At 35.3% G+C, this 11,724-nt stretch overlaps 1 long non-coding RNA gene across 1 annotated transcript in view; it reads right to left on the bottom strand.

Annotated features, from left to right (window-relative positions):
• Window positions 1-10,685, bottom strand: part of LOC118763287 — a 14,126-nt gene extending 3,441 nt beyond the window's left edge. The window contains exon 1 of the long non-coding RNA XR_004999038.1: window positions 10,502-10,685. This is a non-coding gene — a long non-coding RNA (uncharacterized LOC118763287). The remainder of the gene's footprint in view (window positions 1-10,501) is intronic.
• Between the last annotated feature and the right edge of the window lie 1,039 nt (window positions 10,686-11,724).

Here is an 11,724-nt window from a genome sequence, read left to right as displayed (position 1 = left end):
ATATATATATATATATATATATATATGTATATATATATATATATATATATATACGATGGGTTTCTCTCAGTCAACCAAATCCACTCACAAGTCTTTGGTCGATTCGATGCTCTCTAATAGAAGACATTTGCCCATGGTTCCACGTATGGAGTGAAACCCAAGCCAAGTTATTGAGAAGCAACGTAATACTGATAATCAGACATAAGTTGTTGATGGAGGTTTGATGCTATATTTTGGTTTAGCAGAAATATAATGTAAATAAAAATATTAGTCAATCATGGTCTGTAAACATGTCAATAAATTTGTCAAAGAAATAAAGAGAATATCTTGTTTTTTAATTATATTTTGGTCGATAGGAGTACAGCAAAACAGAAGTTAGATGTGGTAATTATGCAACTTGTGTTGTTCCATGGAAGCAGAATATACATGATACGTATATTTCTTGAAGAATCTATATTTGCTTCTTATTTCAAAACTTTTTGTACGATATGATTCTTAACATTATTATTGCTGCATCTAATAACTATTTCTCCCATCCCGGCTGCTGCTAATTCTGTTTCTAATATTGACATCTCAAGCTATTTTTAATTCTGTTGTAATTAGAAACGTGAGAGTTAAGCAGTTATTCGCACGGAAAGTTTAATTATTATCGGTTATTAATACGAATGTAACTTACTTCGATTTATTGGGGTTTATATAAGTTAGAGGCTAACTGATTAATCGTGTCTTTCACTCCCATTTAAAATAAAGTTTTCTAGAGTTTCACCATTATCCTGTAGCATCAGATTTCATAATTACAAAGTGTAAACATCTTGCTCGAACCAATATGCATAAAAACATACATACTTACACACAAATATAAGTTTACGTGCACACATATATAGACAGAAGTACAGAAAGACAGAAAGACAGACAGAAAGAAAGAAAGAAAGAAAGATAGATAGATAGATAGATAGATAGATAGATAGATAAATAGATAGATAGAAAGATAGATAGATAGATAGATAGATAGATAGATAGATAAATAGATAGATAGATAGATAGATAGATAGATAGATAGATAGATAGATAGATAGATATAGATAGATAGATAGATATAGATAGATAGATAGATAGATAGATAGATAGATAGATAGATAGATAGATAGATAGATAGAAAGATAGATAGATAAGTTCAGCAAACATTCTGAAGAATATGGTATTTGAGTTGAGGCACCAGAATTTAGCACGGTATTATCCATACAATTTCAAAATAAGGTGACTAAAATCCAAACAAGCAACAAAGATATCCAGAGGGAATGTAGTACGATCGTTTCATGCAACTCCATTTAATTGAACAATGCAATCATTACATCAATCTAAAATGCAGAGCAATCCTCAGCTGCAAATGGCATAGAATTTAATAAAATTAGAACAGATGGAACATTAGTATAATTATACTAATGTGTACATCTGTTCTAATTTAATTAAATTCTATGACTTTCTGCAGCTGAGGATTGCTCTGCATTTTAAATTGATGTAATGATTGCAGTATCAACCAACATAATTTTCAGTTCTAAAGAATCTGATGAGGTACGATGAAACCAATCACTAGATCACGAGAAAATAATTTTGCAATTTCATTTCTGCTAAAGCACAAAACAATTTCGAGCCTACACCAACAACATATATTTCCTCTTTCATTTTAACAACTCAGTATTTCCTTATGCTATTTTGAATATAGTCATTTATTTTTAATTAGCCAATTTTCTAAATATTGATTTCATATTTTGGCACAAAGCCAGCAATTTCAAAGAAGGGGGTAAGTCGATTACTTCGACTCCCAGTGCTCAAATGGTACTTATTTTGTCGACTCTGAAAGGATGAACGGTAAAGTCGACCACAGCGGAATTTGAACTCAAAAAATAAGACGGACGAAGTGCCGCTATGCATTTTTGCCAGCTCGCCATCTTATTTAAAAAGTGATCAGCAAGCCGCTATAGAGAATCGAACCCTGTACACCTCAAATTTCGGCTGAGCACTCTGTACCATTAAGCTAGGTGACCCCTGACTAAATTGCTCAACATTGATTATGATTACCTAGGTGGCATAACTGCTACCTAGGTAATATACAGAAGTTTTCTTTCAGTAGTTATCTTCGACGCATCGAGAAAGAGGGAACACTAGCACGTAGAAAAATGTAAAGATTGCTAGCATTTTAAAGAAGATATCTGATGATCTTTGGCAACCAAACTTTCTGCAATGCTGTTCACACATTGAACACATATGCTTCAAGATATTTATGTTCTAGAAAATTTAGACTTACTTTCCTCTGCGTACATAATAACGGCTAACATGTGTGAGTAAATGTGTGTATATCTGTGCGTATTAGAGTAATATATAGAATAATAACAAAATAACAACATTAAATGGCGAAGGGTGGAGTCGACGCAAAAATTAGAGACAAAATAATTATATAATTCTGACTGAGACAAACGAGTTTCATGATGGCACAAAACTACACACACGAACGTACGCACACACACACTCACATACACATGAATGTATGTGTATATTTCTGCATGTTTTACGCATGGTAAAATATATAACTAAGCGTACTCTACATTCAAGGATTTCGCGAACTGCTATAGAATATTGTAGTTAAAGATGTAAAAAAAATACTTCAGTGTAAATATATTTAAAGATTGAAATCAACGTTGACCATTTGAGTGTCTTTATTAGAAAATAGATGAAAAAATGTCATTGGAAAATAATGAAATAAATCATCAAAATATAAATGATTCATAACTTTAAAATATTGGATATAAATATTTGAAAGATCTAAATAATATACTTTAAAAGCTTCTCTTGATACGTTTTTGTCTATATTATAAGTCTGTCCTCTGCTTACATCTAGAATATATAGAAGTTGAGATTTTCTTCATCTAAACACGCTTTAGCTATTAAAGCATTTTTTTGACAATGGAAGTTGTATTCCTAGTGTTAATGTATTGGTGTTATAAATTTAATGCTTAGCTGCGATTATCATTTTTCTTTTTTTTTTACAATAAGAGTATCTTGAAATATTTATTTAGTCTGAGAGTGAAGCTTAAAATTTGGAGAAAATGTAGAACATATACAAGACAGAAAACCTCCGATGCATCATGTTTTGGCAATAAATGTTACATAAGAAATCCAATTTAAACATTGTTTCGTAGAATAATTATTTAATTCGGTGTGCGACATTATGTGAATATTTACAATAAATGAACTAAGATTTATTTATGCGTTCATGTGTGTACAGTGTTTGTGTGTGAGAGGGTAAGTAGTGTGTTTGTGTGTATGAGAGACAGAAAGAGAACAGGATATATTGTCTGTGTGTTAAAAGTAGAAAGATCGACAGAGAGAACACGAATACTTCTGTTGGAGAACTCAGACAAGTGACAGTATAAAAATATACTTAATGATATCAGAAATATCAGTCGCAATTGGAAAGAAATTGGAATAATTTTACACAATTTTCCTGTTGAAGTGGGTCTTTCATTTGAGATTGATTCCTTGTGTTTTGGAACACAGCCCATGAACTCCAATATCAATTTGGGATACGAGAAATTGAATTATTAACCTAAAAGTTCACGCTAAAATTTAAAGTTCAAAGATGATGAAGTTTTGCTCTTCACGAAGCATAGACCTAATTCCCTTACGTACTTTTTCGCTTGTTTTGATATTTATGCAACAGGCTGAGATTGTATAATTACAATACACAATAATCAAAGCAATATTTTGAAATAACTTCTACGCGATGTTCAGAATTTATCATAAGTTTTAAGTGGTTTCAGCACTTGAATTACTGTTATTCAACAATACTGTTTCGATATAATAACAGACCACATTGTTAATACTTTAGTAGAACGTTTAAAATTAATTAAGACTACTCTCAAGCCAAATTTATGATCAAAGAAAAGAAAATGGCATTTTTTCTCAGATATCAGATTAAATTTTTATCTCTAAGTATGTGCTATCTATGAATCGTGGCTACTTACTACTCGTATATCAATCACAGTTATCGTTGCTTCCTTCATTATAATACCATTTATGGCTGCGCTAGGTTATAGAAACTTAACTTATGACGTATAAGATTACACGTACGTGTATGTATACATTATACATATTTGTATATATAGAGGTGTAGTGGTACTATCTAGCTACCAAATTTTTTCGCCAATTTTTTCTCAATATATAATCACTACAGAGGCAAAACGGCCGCCGGTGCCGAGACATGGTATGTATGTATGTATGTATGTATGTTTGTATGTATGTATGTATGTAGGTAGGTAGGTAGGTAGGTAGGTAGGTAGGTAGGTAGGTAGGTAGGTGGGTAGATCGGTCGGTCGGTCGGTCGGTAGGTAGGTAGGTAGGTAGGTAGGTAGGTAGGTAGGTAGGTAGGTAGGTAGGAAGGTAGGTAGGTAGGTAGGTAGGTAGGTAGGTAGGTAGGTAGGTAGGAAGGTAGGTAGGTAGGTATGTAGGTAGGTAGGTAGGTAGGTATGTATGTATGTAGGTAGGTAGGTAGGTAGGTAGGTAGGTAGGTAGATAGGTAGGTAGATAGGTAGTAGGTAGGTAGGTAGGTAGGTAGATAGGTAGGTAGGTAGGTAGGTAGGTAGGTAGGTAGGTAGGTAGTAGGTAGGTAGGTAGGTAGGTAGGTAGAAGGTAGGTAGGTAGGTAGGTAGGTAGGTAGATAGGTAGTAGGTAGGTAGGTAGGTAGGTAGGTAGGTAGGTAGGAAGGTAGGTAGGTAGGTAGGTAGGCAGGCAGGTAGGCAGGTAGGCAGGTATGTATGTATGTATGTATGTATGTATGAGACGCGAGCCGCGGGAGTAGGTTCATTAGTTCATATACCGGTACAAGTATGAATGGGCAAAATAATTTTATGTGGCCTCTCAACCCACTTCATGTGGTGCACTAAAGTCTTCTATGGGCTGAGACCACTTGGCACGCTACTATCATATTCATATGTGCATATGTATGTCTGTATATTGTTAGGGGGTTAGACAAAGAAATCAACAAACCCGTGTGAGTCAATCATGTATTGAGAAAAGATTGGTTAAACTCACATCAAAGAGAGCGCATATTAATGTTTGAGACCAAGGCACATGGCCGTCACAAAATATTTGAGTCCAAAGCACTGAGCTATTGCAAAAAATGTTCTGAGTTTGTTAGTCCTTATTGGTTGAAAATCCAATGTTGGAGATCGGAGTCGTCAATTTCCTTCGTTTATTCCAAATTCTTAAAATGTCGATCAAAACAAAAGGGAGGTCACTCTTTTTAACTCCTTGTGTTGTTACCGTGCTTATGTTGGACTTAGTAGTGAGCTAAAGACAGTGATAAAATTATAGCAAGAAGGAGGAAAACAGAATGATACTTTCGTACTGCCTGTCACTTAGGCAGCAGCGGAGAGACAGACAGACAGAATGGCCTTTGTTAGAGAAAGGTGAGCTTATGAAAGTTGTATGCCTATCTGCTTGCGGCCGTCTTCTTTCACAAACCAACTTTTCCCTCTGGTGGCTCTGTGGTAAGTATTGTTTACCAACCACATGGTTCCGGGTTCAGTCCCACTGCCTGGCACTTTGGGCAAGTGTCTTCTAATATAGCCTCGGGCCGACCAATGCCTTGTGAGTGGATTTGGTAGACAGAAACTGAAAGAAGCTTGTCGTATATATATGTATATATATATATGCATGTGTGTGTAAGTTTGTGTGTCTGTGTTTGTCCCCCTAGCATTGCTTGACAACCGATGCTAGTGTGTTTGCGTCCCCGTAACTTAGCGGTTCGGCAAAAGAGACCGATAGAATAAGTACTGGGCTTACAAAAGAATAAGTCCCGGGGTCGAGTTACTCGATTAAAGGCGGTGCTCCAGCATGGCCGCAGTCAAATGACTGAAACAAGAGAGAATGTTAGTATTTATAATTATTGCAGAATAGCGAGACAAAGAGACATATCGCCGAGAACAATGGGAAACTGACGTAGGTAGCTCTTATTTAATTTCAGCTTTTGGTAGCATAGAAGAGGTCAAAAGGGTTAAGTGGAAAAGACAAATCGACTTGGAAAGGCCATGTGGACAGTGTAACTGGTGTCAACTATTGCTTTTTCTGAGAAAATGCCGTTGTAATTTAAAGGCGAATTCTATAGATTCAGGTTCGAATCTATATACCCAAATGAAATCCACTATATTACTTCCCAAGGAAAACACATTCTCGTAACATTCTCTCTCCCACTTAAGGAAAAGAAAGTTTCACAGAAACTTTGTTATAATGACTATGATAATACAATTAACCTTTACCCAACCGGTACATAACCTGCCGAAACGCTTTAGATACGAAACTTGATCCCCGATCGGATTGAACAACATTTGGCAAACGAACTAAGGTAAAAAAAAAACCCCGATCAAAGCCTTGGCAATCACAGGAACGGCAATCCTACGAAGAGGAATAGCTTCAGGAAATCTGGTAGAAGCACATATGGTTGTGAGATGATACTGATTAACAGTCTTAGTCTTAGGCAGCGAACCAATGCAATCAATGATAACCCGACTGAAAGTTTCTCCAAAATCCTGATTTGGTTTACCTACTATTTGGCGCGCATGGCAGGTCTTACAAAGTTCGGCCACATCTTGTCTCAAAGTAGGCCAACAGAAATGTGCCAAAAATTTCATACCAGTTTTACTTACACCTAAGTGACCAACCATGTGACTTACATGTGCCAATGAAAGTACATGACTTCGTAATAATTTTGGTACGACAATTTGATGACACATTTCCATTCATCTCCCGCAGGAATGTCCTGCAGCTTATATTTCCTCAACATAACACTATCCCTAAACTAGTAACAAACTGGAACCTTGCTAACCTCCTCAAAATAAACAGCCTTATTAGCTAACTTCTTCAACTCAGCATCCTCAACCTGCGCACTAATAAGTTGCTCTCTATAAAGAATGTCTTCACCTCCCGATTCTCCATCAGACCTATCAAGAAGACCAGAAGAGTCACTACTCTTTGAAGATAAGTCATTAGCCTCTACCTTACAAAAAGAATAGTCCATGAAAGTATCTGACAAATCACAAATGGAATAATTCGGCAAAGAAGACTTGGAGGAGATACCTTTCGGCATGGATCTGACCGAATCCCTGCAAAAGTAGAAAAAATATCGGGAAAATCATTCTCTAACTTTTCTGTACTAAATGAACTCTCTGTTCAAACAGTGGCAATAGGATTAGATCCAACCTTGGAACGCAAAGATCATTTCTGATCAACAAATCGACACCTGGAACTGGGGAGAGTCACGAACACCTACTTGAGGCTGATGACTTATCGTTTAGAGAAACTGAAGAGATGTTCAGTCCATGCTAGATATGAAACCAATGGGGTTTTTTTTCTGAAACTTTTGTACGTTACGCATACAAAAATAAACAACTGCTCTATATTTTATAGGGTATGCTCTACTCCTGATTTATGATATTGTAACGAAGATATATATATATACAGGCGCAGGAGTGGCTGTGTGGTAAGTAGCTTGCTAACCAACCACATGGTTCCAGGTTCAGTCCCACTGTGTGGCATCTTGGGCAAGTGTCTTCTGCTATAGCCCCGGGTCGACCAATGCCTTGTGAGTGGATTTGTTAGACGGAAACTGAAAGAAGCCTGTCGTATATATGTATATATATGTATATATGTGTGTGTGTGTTTGTCCCCCTAGCATTGCTTACGTCCCCGTCACTTAGCGGTTCGGCAAAAGAGACCGATAGAATAAGTACTGGGCTTATAAAGAATAAGTCCCGAGGTCGATTTGCTCGACTAAAGGCGGTGCCCCAGCATGGCCGCAGTCAAATGACTGAAACAGGTAAAAGAGTATACATATATATATATATATATTTTGTTTTTGTTTGTTTGTTTGTTTGTCCAGTTTCAGCTCTTGAGCTGTGGCCATGCTGGGGCACCGCCATTGTGGTGAAAGAGTACAGCAGGGATCACCACCCCCTGCCGGAGCCTCGTAGAGCTTTTAGGTGTTTTCGCTCAATAAACACACACAACGCCCAGTCTGAGAATCGAAACCGCGATCCTGCGACCGCGAGTCCGCTGCCCTAACCACTAGGCCATTGCGCCTCTACAAAACATTAATTATTTAACAATTAAGGATAACCTCCTATTAAGGGATCTTAACAAGAAATTATCAGGTAGATAGCGTGAAAAACCTCATAAGAGAAAATTTCGAAAATAATTCTTTCTTATTGAAAATATTAATTTATATATAGAGGGCATTATTATACATACATGCCACACGTAGCGTGTGGCATGTATGTATAATAATGCCCTCTATATATAAATTAATATTTTCAATAAGAAAGAATTATTTTCGAAATTTTTCTCTTATGAGGTTTTTCACGCTATCTACCTGATATTTCTTGTTAAGATCCCTTAATAGGAGATTATCCTTAATTGTTAAATAATTTTATTCCGAAAAAACTTTTCCTATCCGAAATGCAATTCGAAGAAGCCTGCCATTTACCGGATGTATTATATGTAAACTCCCCCATGTGCTTCGTTGGGGTTGAGCAGTTAGCTGTTCGGTCTTGACGGTACAGGGTCGTTTATTTATGATATGTTCAGAATCAGTCTTGCTGATGAGGACAGACGCAACTGCGGTTACGGTCGCAATCACAGGTGATACAAGACTAAATTCATTTTTTAAATGTCTTGCTTTGAAAAGATTGCATTGGGTAGGATTAGTAAAATTTTTGGTAGAAATGACTAATGTCCCTCGTAGCGTGTGGCATGTATGTATAATAATGCCCTCTATAAATATATATATATATATATATATATATATATATATATATATATATATGTGTGTGTGTGTGTGTGTGTGTGTGTATATATATATGCGTGTGTTTGTGTGTGAACTTGTGTACATTCTTAAACATTACCCAACGTCTCATCCAACGAACGAGAGTATTAATTCTATAAACGAAATGTATTTAACTTTGTACACTTCTGGTCAAGTTTTCTCTCCCAGAGAAGCAAATCTAGTTATTATCATAGGCTTATTTCCATAAATTTGATTAGAGAATAAACTTGTTCTGACTGTGCCGACACATTGAGTAAGAACAACCTATTTAAAAGTTGCACGCGTTCCATAGCACTATTAAACATATATTCTTACATACAATGCATGCATTTATGCAAATCTAAATGAATATGTGTATGTTATTAAACAGGAATACATTAAATTCCACGAGCTCTCAGATGAGTTACAGAAAAGCTCATAAAAAAATGTTATGAAAATACTTAAATAACTAATACAGCTTAGACATATTTCATTTCTAAACGGATATAGCAATCTGCAGAACCACCCATCAAGAAAGACTTCAATTAATCCACGTATTAATAATATGGATGACATGTTTGTAATATGATGTGCAGTAGAGCGAAAGACAAAGTGCAAAGACAGATTGGATAAAATGAAGGACTTATGGCTTATTAGTTGTTAAAAGAGGCCTAACATTGTTGAACAAGTCTCATATTCTTTTCTAAAAACATCTATGGCAAATTAGAAAACAAAATGATAATATATTACGTTTGATTCATTTTATATAATTTTTTTTATATCAACTTTGGCTCATACTAAATTAATTTTAAACGCAACCAAAGCGTTGCAATACATTTGGAACATTTTATATTTTTTTCTTCGGAAAAGTGATTTCTTCAAAAGAATTTTTTTCTTTCCGAATTTCATAGGAACCGTTTCTCGAAATCTTTGTTCTTAACTTTGTTTCGAATAATCCTGTAATATTTTTCCTTCTTCCTTAAAATAAAAAAAACAACTAATATTCTTTTAGTTTTGGAGTTCCTACAAGAAATTATATTAAATCCCTTTCTGTTTTATTCGAAACACTATTGATGAGCGTTGAAATGTTACACTTTCTTCTTTTCACTCGCCAACGTATTTATTCTGCTTTTCTACGTTGAACTTTATTCATTATTATACAAATTTCTTTCTTCTCGCTTGATTAAACAATTCATTCCTAGTTTTCCTACACATTGTTCAGTTTTTTCCCCTTTTTTCATTTGTCACTAGCTGTCTATGTTTCTTTCTCTCTATCAATTTTTCTCCCCCTCTTTCTATTTCGTAGAACAAATCTTGTAAAAGTTATTCCTTTCTATGAATTTCTACGTTGGTAGCACATGTATAAATGTGATTGTGAGTGTATATGTGTGGACGTGCAAACGTATATATGTATATATATATAATATATATATATATATAATATATATATAAGCGGAAGTGATGTAAATCACTGTATGTGTTTTTTGACGATATGTGGGTGTTCGTATAAGTAGATGGGTTTGTAGACGGATAGATATCTGTGACGACTCACTCACAGCAATATTAACACAGTATATTTCTACATACCTGTATGGTCATACTCATACACGCATAAACACACACTCATGCATACATACATACATGCACGCGACCGTGTGTGTATCGTTGACGACTTTTTTTCGTCCGTTTTCCCTTCCTTGGGTCTTTCTCTTTCCTATGTTTCTGACGAAGAGCTCCGCTCGAAACGTTAAATCCTCCTTATTTCTTTCCTGTCACGAGCGTGCAATAACACTATACTTTTTCCACGTCCTCACGTTGTTGTGTTTTCTCTTTGTGTCTTTATGTTTGGATTAACTTTATATTATATATATATATATATATATATATATATATATAGTGAGAATTTAAGAAAAAAACCAGAGACGAAGACGGGTGTGTAAACAACAAACAGATATATTAGTTTAACGCTCGGGAAGTGAAAAACGTTTCAAGCCCACGCTTGGAACACAGAAATATATATATAGACGAGAGACACCTATTCTCCATATAGAATACACTTCGTAGTGCTCAAGAGGTTTAAACCTGGGCAGGTAATGTAAGAATAAGCAAATTAGGCAAGTCGATATACAAAACATATAAAATACATTTTATACCCAAAACTGTACATGTTTGCATATAAAAAGGTCCGACTTACTCAGATTAGAAATAATATCGGGAATTAAAAGGATTCAAGAAGAGTTTTACGAGTCCAACAGCTGTTTCTGGGGGCAGTGGGCTTGGAGGTCCAAAATAATGATTGTAAATTGATTCCATCATTGGATAATACCGGCCACCATCTTTACAATTGTTATTCTCGCAGATCTTGTTGGATTATTAGTCCAAATCACACTCAAGGGTAGCAGCGCACAATAATGCTTGATGGAGACAACAGGTAATTTTATGCAATTATAAACTTTCACATCATAAATAATTCAGGAATTAAAAAATCTTCAAGTATCATGTCCAGGATATATCTATTACCTCTTGTCGGACTACAGCTAAGATGTTGGAAATACTTTAGGTCTCATGATCGGAAAATGTTATTCCTCTAAAAGCCCAATGATGATAATGTCTATACTCATAGATACCCCAAGTAACATTTATAAACTATTTCATACCAGTTTAAGAATCTTCGATCTATATTTTATAGAGGTAATTTCGAAAGTCGCAGCGAAAATCAGATAGGATTTTGTGGCTTTAATGGAAAATTAGTAAAGATGGGGTATCTCCTATCCGCCCCTCCGAAGAGAGGTAGGAATAAGAACATTTACTGCTACAATTTTCCATTCAACTCTGAAAATGTCTCCAGGAACATAACCATGGATATTTTA

This window comes from Octopus sinensis, linkage group LG4, assembly GCF_006345805.1.
Source record: "Octopus sinensis linkage group LG4, ASM634580v1, whole genome shotgun sequence".
Classification (NCBI taxonomy): Eukaryota; Metazoa; Mollusca; class Cephalopoda; order Octopoda; family Octopodidae; genus Octopus; species Octopus sinensis.
This window is presented reverse-complemented; position numbering and strand designations above follow the sequence as displayed.